General features: G+C 37.2%; 3 protein-coding genes across 26 annotated transcripts in view; 2 read left to right on the top strand and 1 right to left on the bottom strand.

Annotated features, from left to right (window-relative positions):
* The window catches only part of LOC127681600 (oocyte zinc finger protein XlCOF6-like), a 1,434,619-nt gene that overhangs the window by 901,929 nt on the left and 514,964 nt on the right, over nt 1–17,726 (bottom strand). For 3 of the 23 annotated variants that reach the window (XM_052178008.1, XM_052178010.1, XM_052178012.1), the window contains exon 2: nt 12,616–12,650. The exons of the other annotated variants lie outside the window; for them this stretch is intronic. The gene's annotated coding sequence lies outside the window, so the exon portion shown is untranslated. The remainder of the gene's footprint in view (nt 1–12,615; nt 12,651–17,726) is intronic. 23 annotated transcript variants of the gene reach the window in all.
* LOC127681615 (oocyte zinc finger protein XlCOF6-like) overlaps nt 1–17,726 on the top strand; it is a 988,257-nt gene that overhangs the window by 514,105 nt on the left and 456,426 nt on the right. The gene's annotated exons all lie outside the window — the stretch shown is intronic.
* LOC127681617 (oocyte zinc finger protein XlCOF6-like) overlaps nt 1–17,726 on the top strand; it is a 1,149,846-nt gene that overhangs the window by 768,549 nt on the left and 363,571 nt on the right. The gene's annotated exons all lie outside the window — the stretch shown is intronic.

The raw sequence follows: 17,726 nt of genomic DNA, 5'->3' as shown, positions 1-17,726 counted from the left end.
TTTCTGAACAGAACACCAATAGCGAATGCTCTAAGATCAAGAATTGACAAATGGGACCTCATAAAATTACAAAGTTTCTGTAAGGCAAAGGACACCATCAAGAGGACAAATCGGCAACTAACAAATTGGGAAAAGATCTTCACCAATCCTACATCAGATAGAGGGCTAATATCCAATATATATAAAGAACTCAAGAAGTTAGACTCCAGAAAACCAAACAACCCTATTAAAAAATGGGGTACAGAGTTAAACAAAGAATTCTCACCTGAAGAACTTTGGATGGCGGAGAAGCATCTTAAAAAATGCTCAACTTCATTAGTCATTAGGGAAATACAAATCAAAACAATCCTGAGATTTCACCTTACACCAGTCAGAATGGCTAAGATTAAAAATTCAGGAGACAGCAGGTGTTGTAGAGGGTGTGGAGAAAGAGGAACACTCCTCCCCTGCTGGTGGGGTTGCAAATTGGTACAACCACTCTGGAAATCAGTCTGGCAGTTCCTCCGAAAACTGGGCACCTCACATCCAGAAGATCCTACTTTACCACTCCTGGGCATATACCCAGAGGACTCCCCACCATGTAATAAGGATACATGCTCCATGTTCATAGCAGCCCTATTTATAATTTCCAGAAGCTGGAAAGAACCCAGGTATCCCTCAACAGAAGAGTGGATGCAAAAAAATGTGGTATATCTACACAATGGAGTACTATTCAGCCATTAGAAACAATGAATTCATGAAATTCTTAGGCAAATGGATTGAGCTAGAGAACATCATACTAAGTGAGGTAACCCAGACTCAAAAGGTGAATCATGGTATGCACTCACTAATAAATGGATATTAACCTAGAAAACTGGAATACCCAAAACATAATCCACACATCAAATGAGGTACAAGAAGAAAGAAGGAGTGGCCCCTTGTTCTGGAAAGACTCAGTGAAGCAGTATTCGCAAAACTAGAACGGGGAAGTGGGAAGGGGTAGGTGGGAGGACAGGGGGACAGAAGGGGGCTTACGGGACTTTCGGGGAGTGGGGGGCTAGAAAAGGGGAAATCATTTGAAATGTAAATAAAAAATATATCGAATAAAAAAAAGAAAAGAATAAAAGGCAAGTACCTTTATAGCGAATGCCAGATTCTTCTCGGTTGTACTGATATCATCCTAGGAACAATTAAAGAAATCAGTGAATCTGAAAAAAAAAATAAGGAGTGGTATATCATTTCCCAGGCCCATAAGAAAAATTTGTTTTATTATGGTTGGTCTTTGATATCCTTGTAAAAATGTCAATTAACCATAAAGAAGTCACAATTCAAAGGTTGAGAACATGGGCAATGTTAAAACAAAATTAAGGAGGAGGCATGGTAGAAACTCACTGATAGATGCCCAGGATAATATATGTATACACAGGGATAAAATGAACCATTCCAGGGTATGCTCTTGGAATGATTCACTCTTTATATCAAATCTGCTAAAATACTATCACTGTTGAAATATCTTTCTTAACATGCGTAATTCTGCATCTTGGCATTGTTCCAGGCTGTCCTCAGGTTCCCAATCAGTAATAAATATGAATACACTGAGACTATTTGAGCCTTGCTGTTATGGATTTAATCTCTGGACATCACTTTTGTAGGTTCCCATGAAAGAAAGAATGTGTGATAAGGGTCTCCCCTTTCATACATACCACAACATATGCATACACATATATGTAAACATAAATATGTATGTTTTGGTATGAATAAAAACATAAGAATTATTTCTGTACATCAAGATACTATTACTAAAGTATGTAATTATTTCTGTACATAAAGATACTATTACTAAAGCAAGTTGGCATGACCATGGAATCAGCAAATATTCACTTCTCTAATGTATTTCTTTGACCTTATAGTTCTTGCATTTGAAATAATTCTGTTGGCATCTTACTGGGATATGAATGGTCTCTTTCAATGTCCCTGAATCAGAAGTTTAGATCAATACAGGGGAAAAAGCAGATGAGAGAGTACCATGGAAAATCATATAAAATAAATGACAAATAATTAGGAAAATATTGATTTCCTAGGAACAATAAAAAAGTAAAAAAGGCCAGGGGATAATCAAGTATGGAAACCCAGACCCTCAATATTCCTTCTATCACTGTCTGAGGACTAAACAGATGCAGTACTGAATGCACAAATTCCTTCAGAAAATCCAACTGTAAACTTTCACAGAAAATAGAACAGATTAGAGAAAGAAGGGAATGCGATACAGTCATCACACACAGTTGACTTTACCTGGATCCAAAAGCAAATGGCCATAAAAATATGCACACAGAAAATAATAACAGTACAGGTGTACCAGAGAAAGTTGAAAGGTTTCTCTCTAATAAATATAGAAAGTAAACACAGCTTAATTTCTTGCCAGAAATTCAAAACTATTTAAACAAGAACAAACAACTCAAGGTACAAACTACGTACAATGAGTGAAAGAAGGCTCACACCCATGTCAATATATCTATGAAAGGCCTAAGGCAAAGTACCACAGTGGATCACTATGAAAGATCTGAAGAATGTGAAACAGAAGGAACATCTCTGAGTCTAATGAAGATAATACCCAACATCCTAAACCTATCACTACACAAATTAAAGACCACTCACGTAATTCTACTCTACTTAGAAGAGAGACAATGATGTGCAAAGCCTCCACACTAACTTATCACAGTGCAGCAGTGTTAACAGAGAGCATGTAAAATTTAAAGTATTTTCAATGTTCAAGTAAGTATATGAGGAAGCCAAGTATTCTTACATTACAAGAAAAATAATTCTTCAACTCAAGAGCTATAAATACCCCAAGAATAATCAAATCTGATAATACACTTAAGAATGTATTGAAAGAGAACTCAGTGTCTAAAAGGATCTTGGATATGCAGGTTTAGCACACAAACTGCTAAAAAAGGGCTCTGTAGACTTATGGGTGTAAGGAGTGATTAATGGCTCTCCCTAGATTCTGCCCTTGTGCTGTTATAGAAACCTGTCTGACAATGTATGTCTACCGTGTAGTAGTGACAAGTAGGAAACAAACTTTACTGGTTTGAACAGAGGTTAGCCTACAAACAAATACAGACATGGCAATGGAAAATGGTTAAAAGTCAATGTAAATTATCATAGGACCAAAAGTGAATTTTTAACTGACATAGTGCTATATGTAGATAGACTGGAAATGCATTTAAAATGTTGGTGATTTCAGCCTACATCAGACAAACATGGTTTGTAAAGGGAAACTGCCAACTGAGAGATAGCTAAGTAAAAAGCCACCAATGGGGGAAAAGGCAATGCTCTGAAAGAAAGAGGAAGCTGAATTATGAAAACACACACTGACATGTATGAAGGAACATGAAATTATGAATATATGAGAGTGTGTGAATACCCATCTCAGAACATACATAAAAAACAAGGATATATTGAGAACATAAATAACAAGGAATGGGACAAAGAATGAACAGATGGGAACTGTGAAAGCACTCTGGGGTGCTTCATGTGCAAAGACCACTCACCTGAAATTGCAAGCACTAGAGTATTTCGGCAGCACAGATTAAAACAAATTTTAGGAGCTTTGTAATATCTGCAACAGCAAAGAAAACAGAAAATACAACTATTCTAGCAGCATGGTTCTCTCTAACAACTGTAGTATGCATGAACAAAATGAAGATAATCCCTAATTCATGTAATAGAAAATTAACTGACAACAGGAATTTCTGTAAAACAGAAATTTGAGATGCATGGAAAAATGTAATGGTGTCAAAAATAAAAATATGTAAAAGTTGATGCCCTGGCCATTTGTAGACAGCATAAGTGGGTAATAAAATAGACATAGAAATATATGAATTTTCAGGGAACAATAAGGACATTTTCCAAAGTATGTCACTTTATGATTCTTGCCTGTAACATATAGGCTGAGTATTGCTGTCATGTCTACCACCAACAGATCATAAATTCTTGCTCCAGTGACAGATACTGTGCTTTAAATTAAAAAGAAGCAAATACATAAAATAAATATGTATCATGGAAGTATTTTGTCTATGTGTACAATAGAAAATGTACATTTTCAAGTTCATGGATACTGAACAAGCACTCATTCTAAAATGGGAAGAATAGCCCATCGCCGTACCTTCTCCTCCCATGAAGTCAGTATGTACACTAGGGCTTTGACTTTCAATCTTGGAACTGATATATTCCCAAATCCTCAGCTGATTTGCAATAGACACAATTCCACACTTTTGAGCCTCCCAGTCAAATATTACTATCAATTGCTTCTCATCACAATCTTTTTTACAGTTGATAAACTCAAATAACAATGTGTAGTATGCAGTCACTGGGACCATTGAGTAATAGAAGATCATAGCATTCCAGCCTCACATTCCTATGAACGTCTCTCAGAGACTATATTACTATACTCCCAGTTGTATATGCTATTGTCATATCTAAGTGCTGTAACAGTGTATATCTCTCTTCAGTTGTCTTGTACTATTCCTTACCATCAAAAGAAGTGATATTATATTGGTATACAGTAGTACTTAATATTTATCCATAGCTGAGAGAAAATATTTTTTCCAAGCTATATTTTCCAAGCTGAGAGAAAATAACTGGCAACTGTAATGTTAAATACAGAAAAGTAGCTACCAGTATTGACAGCGTAAAAGGTATATTTGAATGTGGTAACATATTAAGACATGTTTTTTTAGTCAAAAACTTACTTAGATAATAAGGTGATGAAAATATGCACAAAAGAATAATACATACATTCTTCATGAGGTCGTAGAAAATAAGACATTTCTTGTGAAGAATGAATGAATGAATACAAAAAACTAGGAAATCATTTGAAATGTAAATAAAAACTATATCTAATAAAAGCCAACAACAACAACAAAAAACAAACTTGGAAATATTCCTCATGTACAACAGAGTAAAGCTGTATCCCACACAAGGAATGGAGAACAGTATGAACCATATTTTACCACTCACAATGCAAGCAACCCTTCTAGATTACAAATTCTAAGGAAGACAATCTCACAAAGAACATTATTTCATTGACCAATCATCAAAGAAGTTCACAATAAAATCATTGGTAAAAGTCAGAATAGATGAAACAGATATCTACATACTGGAGGGGTACTATTTGTGAATATTGGTTTTCAGTTCAGGAAGAAGAAATTCTGTATAACTAAAGTGACCCAATATTATGTATGGATATTTAAACACATTCCAACTTTGGGTGTGGTTCAGCCCCAGGCAAACAACTTTATTCACTATTGTTGGAATACAAGCATCCCCATAGTTCTCACTTTAATCCCAAACAAAAGGACAGTTACTAAGTAGAAGGAGGCACCCATGTTTAAAAGTGATGTCCAATTAAATGGCAGAAAATATGAAATGTCAGAGAATGATCTGACAGAACAGGATATGTGAAACTCTCCTGAGATGAGAGAGAAAATGGAAGCTACATAAGTGAGAGAAAGACAGTACAGGAAGAAGAGAATAGTCAAGGAATAGGTAAAGTGCATGGGCAGTGGTATAGTACAGTAGAGGGAACAGAACAGAGAAGGAGGAGGAAACCCTTATACTTGGAGAGATTTTATATAGTCAGACTGAAGAGAGAACATGCTAGTCACAGATAAAGACAGAATGAACAAGAGAAAGTGAAGGCCCAGAAGATTTTTAAAAGATTGGTACAGTTAATTTAAGGCCAGCAGAGCATTTCAGTGTCTCAAAGAAGAACCAGGTAGAATGAGTCAGCTGGGAGTGGAGTTTGAGGGGGAACACCTGAGTAGAACAAGAAAAGGGGAGCTTATTCAGCAGGAATTTTCACAGGCTAAAAACATACTAGGTCTAAGTAAGATTGTAAAATGGCAAGAGTGTTACAGGCACAAGCCTAGGTAAATGGACAGAGGCAACAGCCTCCAATAATTACAATAGGATAATAAAAATTTACGTTTACATTCCTGTGGAAAATCTAACACTGCTCAGAATAAAAGCTTTCTAGAATGTAAGAAGAGAAGAAACATACCTCAGAATACTAAGGATAGAGTCTTGAAATTAAACTGAACATTACAGAAAAGGTCAACAGTAATAATTCCACTCTAATAAGAACTAATTTAACTCACTGCATCATTAGAACACAATTCAAGGACTAAATATCATTTTGACTGGGCAGAATATGTGATTCAGAAAGCATGTGTATCTTCTGGAGAAAAACAACTCAACTCAGATCATTCACTCTGCAACAAATATCATGATGGACTCTCTATTGCTAGCATTCATAGTGTCAAAACTAATATGCAAACTGAGGCAGGGGACACATTTATCCATGGTCATACCCAGATATGCATCCTGTGTGCTAAAATTTCAATCTTCCCGACAAGGCATGGCCACTAGTATCATGGTGGCAAGACTCTTTGTGGGTAACATCAGATTTCCTTTTTCTAGATGAGCTCACCTCCACAGGAAAAATAAATACATAGATTAACTGAGAATCTGGCTAATATCCAATAAGGAAGGTCACAGGCCCTAAAAGTGAAGCCACTACTGATATTTGCTTCCTGTGTAAATGGACCTTGTCACACCCATGTCCTGATGCTGATTTCAGTCTTTGTTTTCAATGCACACCTGATAATTCAGAGCCATGATACTAACCAAATATTGATGTCAACTGACTGCTGACTGCACTGCCTACCATGGGAAGCCCATATCATCACATCTCATATTATTCTCATTGATATTTTCCAGAATCATTAATGAAATAGTATCTGGAAAAAACAAGTTCATGTCCTCTTTCTACTGAGAGGTGAGCCCCACCACACCCCTTGTTCAATCCTTCTAAAACACGTGGATCCTTTGATAGATTCTCCTTGGCCTTTACCATCCAGGGCTCTTAGTTTTGATTTATAGCATGCAGACTTGGCTGAGCATACAGAGAACTAAAAACGGGAAAATACTGTTCAGAAATAACCTGAAACATTTTATGGGACAAAAATGAAAGATGCCAATACCAGGCAAAAGGTAAACATGAAGGAAAGAAAAGAAGTCTTAAAAATGTCTAGTTTTTTACCTTAGGATTCAGTTTCCCTATGTGATGTGAGAGTCAGTCACACAGTAAACACACAGACAGAGTCCTTTTCCCAGAACACTGAGGAGCAGTAAAAAGAATATAAGAAAAATATTGGGATCCACAAAATCCAGAGTGTTGAACTTTCCCAACAAGAGATCGGAAAAAAAAACAAGAAAAAACAAACAAACAAACAAAAAAAAAAAAAACCTGAGTGCAGTGGTCTAAGCATTCCCACACCTGCAAGAAGTCTGTATAGCAGAACTCAACAAACCATGAATGTTCATGGGCAGAGTGCTTTTCATGAACCAATGAGACACTTTTCTTAAGAAAGTGAGCAATCATAATTATACCAAAGGTGCTGTCTAATTTTGTATTAATTCATAGTGCATTTTCTACTTATAAAAATATCTTGGCCTGATATCATCCTCTTACAGCATGGTGTGCTGAACCTTGGAAAGAATCATAAGAAATTCAGGAGGAATGATTAACTGGGGTGCCTGTTACCATATCAATGAAGACATAGTTGGGTAGTTACTTTCTTGGCTCCTGGTTATTTCTTGGTCTGCCTCTCCTCCTCTTCCTCAGTTCCCCTCCCCCATCTGTTGGATTGGTTCAGTCTAGACCCAACTAGATAGCTTTCAATGCTTTCTCCCTTGAGGGCCAAAAATTAACCTCACTACCAGCCCAAAAACCAAGTATTTTCTTGCAATGCTGCAGGTTGCATGTCTTAGGAAAGTAATAAAGCCTCATAAGAAACCAGAGTGGCCTATAAAACTGCCTGTAGCATGTGACCAAAGTCCATATCTTGGTCAGGATGTAATATTCCATAAAGTTTGCCCACATGGTGGAATTGTTTTTTCTCTGGTGACACTCAAGGTTAACAGAACCTACAATATATCATCTTAGCCATAAGTTGCTGTAATCCAGTCTTCATTTTTTATTCAAACCTATGGTGTAACATTATTAACAGCCTATGAAGACACATTTCTCGATGCTGTATTTACGTCATAGACATCATATATCCCAGAGTTATATTAATGGAACATATAATGTTGTTTGATTAATGTCAGTATTTATAGCCATATGATCATGCTTTATAAAGAAAATTTTCTAATGCAATCAAATCTGCACTGGTCCCCCATATGACGAATATCTAAAAATCTCTCTAGGGATGCTTAATCAGTTTCCTGGAGAAAGGGAAATGAAATGGCAAATGGAGTAACAGGGAAATTAAGAAACATGAATGAATTTGAATTAACAGAGCCCAGGATCCATGAAGTTATTTTGGAAAAATATTCTGGCAACAATAAAATTAATTAAAACATACATCACCATAAAGTCAATTCACAGGATCTCAAAATTGCTGATAATGGTAAGATATACTCAACAGAATTATGAGAATGACAACAGAAAATGCACCCCTGCTCCACAGCCCTGCTCTGCTCCTGCCCCTTTCCCAGCCCAACAGTCCCTCTGACCTGGCAGGTGACAGGACCAGCTGCTGAATGTCCTAGGAGGCGAGCACAGCAACTGCAGCTTAAGGAAGTTTTCCGGGTCTGCAAATACTAGGCACTTTTCTCCAACAATGACTTCCCAACCATGAGGCAGTCTAGTGAATTCTGGAAAGGCGGAACTTCCTGTCACTTCAGCCTCCTTCCTCAGAGTCACTCCTTCTGCACCTGCCACTTATTCAGCAGCTTCCTGTAATTCTTCTGGGCTCACCCACTTTGGGAGCTTTTAGTTATTTAGTTTCCCTATGCTTCACACAGCAATTTTCGATACTTTGGATTTTTCATTGCTTGCTTGCGTCATTGATTGTTTCTTTGTTTTCATTTTGTCTTTTTCTTAATCTCATCAGGAAAAACTCCTCTAGCTCTGTTGCATGCTGCCTTCCACGTAACATCCCAGTACCTCCTGTGCACATCTTCCTGACAATGTTGCTGCCAGACTAGACCAGAACTGGATGTAGTAGGGCACAGTACCCAGGTTCTGGACCCTTCAGATACAAGTTATCCTGACTAACTTCTCACTTTGTAAGTCTGGCCCCCTGGGCTAAAAATGCACACAATCAAGCAATCCCTCTGAATTCTGATGCTAAGAACAAATACCCAAACAAAATAAAACTAAGATAAAATGTCCTTGGCTCAAACCACAAACCATATATGTATTCTCTAAGTCGGGAAATTTACATGACATATAAGATAAAGACTTGAAAACCCAGATCAAAGAAATCATTTGTAACCCATGTAACTCAACTCAAGAGGACAGGAACAAAATGATTTGTGGACAAGAAAATAATAGCTGATTCCTGAAGAAAATGAGAACAACATAGGATATGAAAATTGAGTTCAATAGGTACTTAGAAACACCGCCCCCCCCAAAAGACCCTGGAAAGAAAATGTACTAAGATGAATAATAATAATTTATAGAGGACCTGTGGGAAACATATTGTCAGAACTGAAGAAAAGGTAGAGAAGCTAGATGCCTCAGTCAAAGAAAATGCTGAATTAAAATGATGGTAGGTTAAGGCACAATATTATTTACTGATTGAAGTTTGAGATTTAGAGAGTCTTATTGGGATACCGTGCTGCCTGGCAGGAACTTGACATTGGCCAAAGATATGGGCTTCAAGCAGGAATCTGACATTAGGGCATAACAGGGAGGTAGGTTACAGCAGGAATTTTAATCTTATGGTGGAAGGAGAGAAGCAAGCTTCAGGGAAGTTTCTGGGCTTGGACCAAGATAGTAAGCTCAGCTATTTTGGTCATCCTTACATACCCTTGGAAACAACTGTCACTGAAGTGATCATGGGACTTTGCTTATTGCCTTGACAATTTTGTGTTTACCTTCTGGCTTGTTCTACATTGTACTACTATAGATCCTGTTCTGACTTATGGTGTGGTTAGCCCAAGGCACACAACTTTAATCACTGTGGTTGGAATACAAGCAAGCCCTTAGTATTCACTGTAATCCCAAACAACAAAAGTGCAGTTACTAAGTTGAAAGAGGCACCCATGTTTGAAAGTGTTGTGTAATTGAATAGCAGAAAATGTGAAATGTCACAGAAAGATCTGACAGAACAGGATATGCACAACTCTCCTGAGATGAAAGAGGAAAGGGAAGCTACTTAAGGGAGAGAAAGGCAGTACAGGTAGAAGAGAATAGTAAAGGAATACAGTAGAGTTCATTAGCTGCAGACCATTACAGTAGAGACAGTAGAACAACAGGAGGGAGAAGGAAACAGTTTTACTGGGAGAGATTTTATATTGTCAGACTGAAGAGAGAACATGATAGTCACAGTTAAAGACACAGTGAGCAACAGAAAGAGAACGCCCAGATTTTTTTTTGCATTTTAATAAATTCAACTTTTTAATAAAAATTTACATCTAGATAAGATAAACAGTCTTTAATTTTTTGAAACTTTAATAAGATTTTAAAACATGACTTTGAAATGAAAAACATACATATTTCGCACACAAATATTGTAATATAAATCAACTCAACTCGATTTGAAAACATGTGAATCAAATTACAGTTTTAGAAGTTAATAATTCTCATTTAATTAAGTTAGCACCTTGCTAAATTCAGCCTTTGTAAAAAAGAGGCTTAGTGCATATTTTAATGATAAATTGTGACTGTGTACCAATTATTGATATTTCACCTTATTAAACAAGATTATGTTCTTGAAATTTGGTAAATAACAGCTAACCACCTATGACAAGTAAAATTTCCAATGCTAACAGTTACATTTTGTAACATACAACTTTCTATAGATTTCCTATCTTAAAATTTTAAAAGCATTCATTCTAAGGATTTCATCAACATCAGTTTAGCAGAGGAAAATCAATCTTGATTGAAGCTGCTTATATACAAAATATATTGCACTATTACCAAAATATTGTCAATATAAAATCCAATCTGTTGTCACTAATATGTACAGAGAATTAGTACATATTAGATTCATATTAGTAGATACTACAATTAGTACATATAAGATTAGTACAGGTATTTAAGGCCAAGCAGAGCATTTCAGTGTCTCAGGGAAGAACCAGATTGAAAGAGTCAGCTGGGAGAGGAGTTTAAGCTGGAACAGCAGAGCAGCACCAGCCAGTTAAGAGTTGAGAATGAACAAAAAAGGGAGAGCTTATTCAGCAGGAAATTTCACAGACAGAAAACACTCTAGGTATAGATAAGATTGTACACAGGCTAGAGTCTTTCAGGCCTAGGCCTAGGTAAATAAATGGACAGAGGAAGTAAGCGTCCCAGACAATAATTACAATAGGAAAATAAAAGTTAATTTTACAGTCTTGTGGAAAATCTAACACTGCTCAGTATAAAAGCTTTCTAGAATGTAAGAAGAGAAGAAACATATCTCAGAAAACTACAGGAAAGAGACTCAACAAAACAGTACAGAAAAGATCAACATTAATTATTCTACTCTTATCAGGAGAATTCAACACAGTGCATTAGTAAGAACACAACTGAAAGACTGAATATTATTTAGACTGGACAGACTATGTTATTCAGAAAGCAAATGCATGTTCTGGAGAAAAACATATCAGCTTAGATCATTCACACTTTAAACAAATATATTGGATGGACTCTCGGGTGGTAGCATTCATAGTGTCAAAAACTGCTATGCAAACTGGGGCAGGAGGCAGAGTTATTAAAGATCATACTCAGATTTGTATCTTGTGTGCTACAATCACATTATGCCAGGTAAGGCATGGCCACTAGTATAACATGGTGGCAAGATGTTCTGTGGGTAACAGAAGATTTTCTTGTTCTAGATGAGCTCGGCTAGCTCCTCAGGGGGAAAAATACTTAGATTAAACTGAGAATCTGGCTAAAATCCAGAAAGGTCACAGGCCCTAGGAGAAAAAAAAACACTACTGATATTTGCTTCATGTGTAAATGACCCTTGTCATACCACTGCCTGATACTGATTTCAGTCTGGCTAAAAGAAACTTGGTTTCAATGGGCAGGTGTAATTCAGAGACTCAAAACTAATCAAATGTTGACATCAACTGACTGCACTGCATATCATGGGAAATCCTCATCACTTCTAATATATTCTCAGTGAAATTTTCCAGCACCATAAATGAAATTGAATTTAGCAAAACCAAATTCATGTCCTCTTTCTACTGACAGGTGAGCCCCAACCCACCCTTTGTTTAATCCTTCTAACACACCTGGATTCTTGAGACTCCTTGGCCTTTTCCATCCAGGGCTCTTAGTTTTGATTTATAGTTATGCAGTTTTGTCTGAGCATATAGAGACCTGAAAACAGGAAAATATCAGTCAGAAATAACCTGGAACATTTCTTGGCACAAAAATTAAAGATCCCAATACTAGGCAAAAGGAAAAACAGAAGGAAAGAGAAGATATCATGATAATGTCTCTTTTTATCTGAGGATTTCTGATTACCCTAGAGATGTGAGAGTGAGTCACAAAGTTAACACAAATCCAGAGTCTTTTTCACAGCAACACAGTAGAAGAGCAAGGAAGAATGTAAAAAACATATTGTGACACACTGAATCCAGATGGCTGAACTTCTCCAACAAGAGGTCTGTAAAAAAAGGTCATGAGAACAGGATCTAAACATTCCCACACCTGCAAGAAGTCCATATTGCAGAACTCAACAAATCATGAATGTGCACTGGCAGAGTGCATTCCATGAACCAAGGAGACATTTTTTAAGTAAATGACAATCATAATTATTTCATAGGAACTGTCTAATTTTGTCTAAATCGATACTTAGTTTTATATGTATCAAAACATCTTGGCCTGATATCATCCTCTCACAGGATGTTGGGCTAATCCTTAGAAGGATTCAAGAAATTCAGGAGGAATGGCTAGCTGGGGTTCCAATTAACATCTCAATGCAGACTTTGTTGACTCAGCTTGGTCTTGGCTCCTGCTTCCTCTTTTGGCCAGCCCTCCACCCTCCTGGCTTGTCCTCAATGACCCTCCCCCTTCCAGGAACTTGTCCAGTCTGTACCCAACCAGATACTCTGACTGATTCCTCCCATAAACTGAAAAGCTAAAAATTACCCTCTAAGCACCACCAGCCCCAACAAAGATTATCTTCTTACAATGCTGCAGACTGCCTGTCTTTGGAAAATAATAAAGCCTCATTGGAAACTGCAAGGGCCTACAAAACCGCCTGTAGCATGTGACCAAAATCCATCTCTTGGTCAGGATACAAAATTTTATAAAGCTTGCCTGAACGGTGGAACTGGATTTTTCTCTGGTGTCACTCAGGGTTAACAAAACCAACAACATACCTTCTCCTCAACAATACCTAGGTGCAATTCTGTCTTCATTTTTCATTCAAACCTAAGGTCTAACATTAATAACAAAGCCTGTAAAGATATATTTCTGAATGCTGTATTTACATCAAAGACTGCATATACCCCAGTGTTAAATTAATAGAGAGTATAGCTTTGCTTGGTTTATGTTAATATTAACTCCTATATGGTAGTGTTTTATAACGAACATTTTCGCATTCAATCAAATCTGCACTGGTCCCCCACATGACAAATATCTACAAAGCTCTCTTGGAATGCCTATTCAATTCCCTAGAGAAAGGGAAATGAAGTGGCAAATGGCAGAACAGGGGTGTTAAGAAAGCATGAAGGAATTTGAATGAGAGGAGCTTTATTAAAGCTTTTTTTTGCAAAGACATAACTCCTGGTATACAAACTCCAGATATGGCCAAGGATCGATGAGGTTATTTTAAAAAAATATTCTGGCAATGATAAAATTCATTAAAATATCACCATAAACCCAATTAACAGTATCTCAAATTCCCTGATAATGGTAAGATACCCACAACACAATTGTGAAAGTGGCAGCAGAAAATGCACCCCTGCTCCACACCCCTGCTCAGCTCCTGCCCCTTTCCCAGCCCAACAGCCCCTCTGACCTGGCAGGGGACAGGAGGAGCTGCTGAATGTCCTAGGAGGCCAGCAGAGTAACCGCAGCTTAAGGAAGTTTTCAGGTTCTGCAAATACTAGACACTAGTTTCTCACCATGACTTGTTGACCACGAGGCAGCGGAGAAGCAGGGAGAATGCTGGAATGTCTGAACTTCCTGTCACTTCCTCCTCCTTCCTCAGAGCCACTGCTTCTGGACCTGCCCAATACTCAGCAGCTTCCTGTAACTCTAAGCCCACCTACTTTGGGTACTTTTAATTAATTAGCTTCCCGATTCTTCATAACAATTTTTGTTGTTATGGCTTGCTTGCTTGCTTATTATTCCTTTGTCTTTATTTTGTCTTTTTCTTAAACTCATCTAATTATGCAGGAGGCCCACCCTAGCCATCAGGAGCCTCTCCTCCACTTCTGTAGCAGGCTGCCTTCCACACAGCTTCCCATGACCTACTCTGCACAGCTTCCACACAAGCTTGCTGCCAGACTAGACCAGAACTGGATGTAGGAAGACACTGCACCTGGATTCTGAACTCTTAAGAAACAAATAATCCTGCCTAACTTCTCACATTGTGAGTCTAGACACTGAGCTAAAAATGCACACAATTAAGCAATCCCTCCGAATTCTGATGCTCAGAACGAATACCCAAACAAAATAAAACTAAAATAAATTGTCCTTGGTACAAACCACAAACCATATATGTATCCTATAAGGAGGGCAATTTATATGATATCCAAGATAAATAATTGAAAATCCAGAGTCATGATCAAAGATATCAAAGTTTCAAAACCATGTAAATCAACTCAAAGAGGACAGGAACAAAATGATCCATGAGCAAGAAAATAATCAAAGATGTCCAAAAGAAATGAGGACAACATGGGATATGAAAATTGAGTTCAATAGGTGCTTATTTAAATTGATATTTCCTAGGAAAAGAAACCGTGCAATACTGTATCTGCATTTGTATTGTGACACAATATGGAAAAAAAATAAACTGGTCACTGTAGTCTGCAAAAAGAAAAGAATTCATACTGAAGACAAATCCTATAAAAGTAATCAATGCAGTAAAGCCTTTGCAAATCACTATCATCTAAATGTCATGAAGGAATTTTACTGAAGAGAAATCCTACAATTATGAGCATCAGGTGCATCTGTGGACAGCTAGAAGTGACTTTACAGCCAGCTCCTCCATCCAGTGAGGAGACTCCTCATCTGTAGGCAACAGCACTGCTCCTGCATCTGTTGCCATGGAACCCACCATGGCACCACTTCCCTTTCATGTGCTTCACATGCCTCATGGACTGGATAAAAAAGTCTTCCCCCATCCCACATCCCCTTCTCTTCTTCTTACATCTCACCCCCTCTCAGAGGCTGCTTCTGACAATGAAACCTCTCCCACATGAGACCCAAAATATGTTATGTCTGGGGTTTTGCCTGCCTATTCTAACAAATATGAAGAAGGCTTTTCACAGAAATAACATCTCAGACTATATGATTGCATCCATATTGGAAGGAAATTCTGCAAATAAGCAATATGATAAAGACTTCAAATGTTGTTGGAAATCATGAGGAAAAGCCATACTGCAGAGAAATCGTGTTAATATATTCAATTCTGTAAAATGGCACTTACTGGTACCTTTATGTAAGAGTGCAAAGTTTAATGTGTAATGAGACTATTAGAAATTTTTGAATATTCCTGAAGTATTAAGGAACTGGAAAAAAAAAAAACATCCTGAAGGGAATAAATGTCTATAAGGATTTGGTAATATCTTTAGGTAACACCATTACATCCTGTCACACAAAATTATTGATTCTGGAGAACAAGAGTCTGAGAAGTGTCAACAAACTATTCACACATTTTGATCTCACTCTTGATTTTGTTTGTACTTGCAAACTCATATGGAAAAATGCCCTAGGCATTTATTCGAAAAAGGCAACCCGTTTAGGTTTCACAACTGACTTCAATTACATGAAATAACTCATCCAAGTGTGAAGCTTTATGGGTGTGTATCAGAGCTCTTTCTGTTGTGGTGATAAAACTCAATGTTTATGGCAACTTATAAAAGTGTTTAATTTGGCTTAGTGTTGAGAGGGATATGTGGTCATCAAGAGGGTGGCATCCCAACAAGTGTCACATATAGCAGCTAAAACAGGAAGCTCAGAGATGACACCAAAAGCTGAAGAATGCCACAGAGACTGGGACCTAGACATGGTGGATGGATGTAAAACCTCAAGTCCATTCCAAGTGATATACTGCTTCCACTAAGGCAGAATCTCCTAAATCTTATCAAATGATACTACCAACCAGGAAGACTTGACTTTCTGACTTGAAACCTACATGCATGGTTTCTGTTACATGAACAAATTCATGATGAAGAGAAATTCTGTAGGTAGACGTTTAGATGCCTTAACAGAAAATAATGAATTCACAAGGGAATGTAGGAAGGAGCTCACCCAAAGGAAAACAGTATTCATGTGACATTTTGATAAAGACTTTCAACATCATAGCTGTCTTCCATTTCCAGGGGGAAAAAGTCTTACTTTTTCTCTTTTTCATCATGGTTTTGAAGGAAGAATATGATTTACCATGTTCACTCAAGTGCAGTGAAGGAAATCACCAATTGTTATTAGAGTTTGTGTTTTGAAATATTGGTAGTAGATATAAAACTGTAATGTATATGAGGTAAATCTATGTACAGAACTTTATTAGGCCATTGTTATATTCCTTCTGTGTACCCTGGTAATTTCCTTTTGCATTTTCATTTGGTGATCTGTAGTTTTTTTTTTCTGCAATGTGTAGAATGGATGCTGATCATCTATGTGGTCCATTGTTTCCTAAATATAAAACTGTGCATACTCATACTTTTCAAGTAAGAGTGTTTGTGAAGGGTAGTGTGTGGTTGTTCTTGGTTTTGTTTTAAAGATTTTCACACCCTAGAGGTGACACTTGTTATCCAGCCTGATGTGGATGTCAATCATTCGGCAAGGCTACATCTTTATTTTCAAGTGTGAGCCTCCTTAGTACATGTCCAATGATAGAAGTTTAACCCCTAACATTTCCTGTTCTGTCAACATATTTAACAATGTTTATATTGAAATGCTTAATAGAAGAGAATATCAAAATACATCAAATAACTCATGTGTCAGAGATGTAATGAAGTAGAATAATGAGAAATCAACTGTATATCTCACAATAGAGCTCAAATGTTATGAGTATGTGAGTATTTTCTGAAAATCCATGCTTCTTCATTTTGCATTCGTTATCTTTTGGCACTACTTCTTCAAATAGTAACTTCTAAGGGAATTATCTAGAGATACTGTAACAGCAATAAAATTAATTTAAATGGAAACATTTCTGGTGTGTGTATGTGTGTGTGTGTGTGTGTGTGTTTGTGAGAGAGAGAGAGAGAGAGAGAGAGAGAGAGAGAGAGATTATTACAGTGATTTAGGCAATGATGGATATGTGTATATTGGAAGATAATTTCGTGCAGTCTACACTGGACATTTTTAAAAAGATTTATTTATTTATTTTATGTATATGAGGACACTATAGCTGTCTTCAGACACACTGGAAGAGGGCATCCCATTAGAGATGGTTGTGAACCACCTTGTGTTTGCTATGAATTGAACTCATGACCTCTGGAAGAGCTTTCAGTGTTCTTAACTGCTGAGCCATTTCCCTAGTCCCTAGACATATTTTTATATATTGGTC

This window comes from Apodemus sylvaticus, chromosome 3, assembly GCF_947179515.1.
Source record: "Apodemus sylvaticus chromosome 3, mApoSyl1.1, whole genome shotgun sequence".
NCBI classification, from domain to species: Eukaryota; Metazoa; Chordata; class Mammalia; order Rodentia; family Muridae; genus Apodemus; species Apodemus sylvaticus.
Note: the sequence above shows the minus strand (reverse complement) of the source record. Positions and strands in the feature narration are given on the sequence as shown.